Consider the following 1,599-nt stretch of genomic DNA (forward strand, 5'->3'; position numbering starts at 1 on the left):
GTGCTCAGCTGGTCAAAGGTGTTGTGAATGTGGTCACACCAGGGAGCTGTTGACCAGGAGACTGAGCTGTCTGGCCCTATTACAGAGGCATCGCTGTTGATTCTGCAAAGGGGTAGAACCAGAACCAAAACCAAGCCATGAGTTTGAATGAACTGTCTGTAGAGCTCCGAGACGGCACAGATCTGGGGAAGGTTACCAAAATATTTCTGCAGCATTGAAGGTCCCCAAGAACACAGGGGCCTCATTCATTCTTAAATGGAAGAAGTTTGGTAACACTAGACTAGTCAGGATTGAGGGAAAGATGAATGGAGCAACGTACAGAGAGATCATTGATGAAAACCTGATCCAGAGTGCTCAGGACCTCAGACTGGGACGAATGTTCACCTTCCAACAGGACAATGACCCTAAGCACACAGCAAAGACAATGGCAGGAGTGGCTTTGGGACAAGTCTATGAATGTTCTTGAATGGCCCAGCCAGAGCCCGGACTTGAAGCCGATCAAACATCTCTGGAAATAGCTTTGCAGCGACGCTCCCCGTCGAACCTGACAGAGCTTGAGAGGATCTTCAGAGAAGAATAGGAGAAACTCCCCAAATACAGGTGTGCCCAGCTTGTAGCGTCATACCCAAGAAGTCTCGTGGCTGGAATCACTAAGAAATGTGCTACAACAAAATACTGAGTAAAGGGTCTGAATAGTTATTATGTAAATTGTGATATTTCCATTTTTATTTATACATTTGCAAAAATTTCTAAAAACCTGTTTTTGCTTTGTCATTATGGGGAATTTGATGTAGATTGATGAGGGGGAAAAACTATTTAATCAATTTTAGAATAAGGCTATAACGTCACAAAATGTGTAAAAAGTCAAGGGGTCTGAATAGGTTCCGAATGCACTGTAGCTATGAGTAACACTTTTTATGAACTTAACGTCATAACAGTGTCATAATATTGGCATAAAATTACTTAAGTGGGTAAGTAGTATTGTTTGGTCAACTTATGTAATTACTCCTGTTATAACGATTACAAAATGACACAGCCTTGTCACATAAGATGTCATGACAGGTTTTGACATTTGTTATGTAATGTTTATGACCATGTTATGACGTACAGTTCAAATGAACTGTTACCAATGTATGGTTCGGGTTCATGAAGGCTAACTAAAGGCATCCTAAAGTTGACAACATATGTTTTTTTATGTTGTTGTTGTTTTCTCATGGGATGTTGAATGGAAGCTTTATTAGGTCTACAATATATTTAATCAGGATCGTGTAAATTACATCTGACAATTAGCCTCCACAGAGGAAATCATTCATATTTACATTTAATTAATGACAGATTTGTGTTTGTGTAGGTTACTAATTAAAATGTCGACTGTAGCTTAAACTGTATGTTGAGATTGGAATTCAAACGTTTGATTTTACATCAATAAAAGACAGCATTACGGGATGATTCCGATTGCAACAAGGTTCCCTCTAAAGTAAAATTACATTTGAATCCACAGCCACAGCAACATCGACCTTGCATCGACAGTACTGATGTTAACGTAATGACATCATCCGGTGTTACGCATAGTAAAAAAATATTCACCGCAAAGAAAGC

The sequence above is a fragment of the Oncorhynchus masou genome, chromosome 5 (genome assembly GCF_036934945.1).
Source record: "Oncorhynchus masou masou isolate Uvic2021 chromosome 5, UVic_Omas_1.1, whole genome shotgun sequence".
NCBI classification, from domain to species: domain Eukaryota; kingdom Metazoa; phylum Chordata; class Actinopteri; order Salmoniformes; family Salmonidae; genus Oncorhynchus; species Oncorhynchus masou.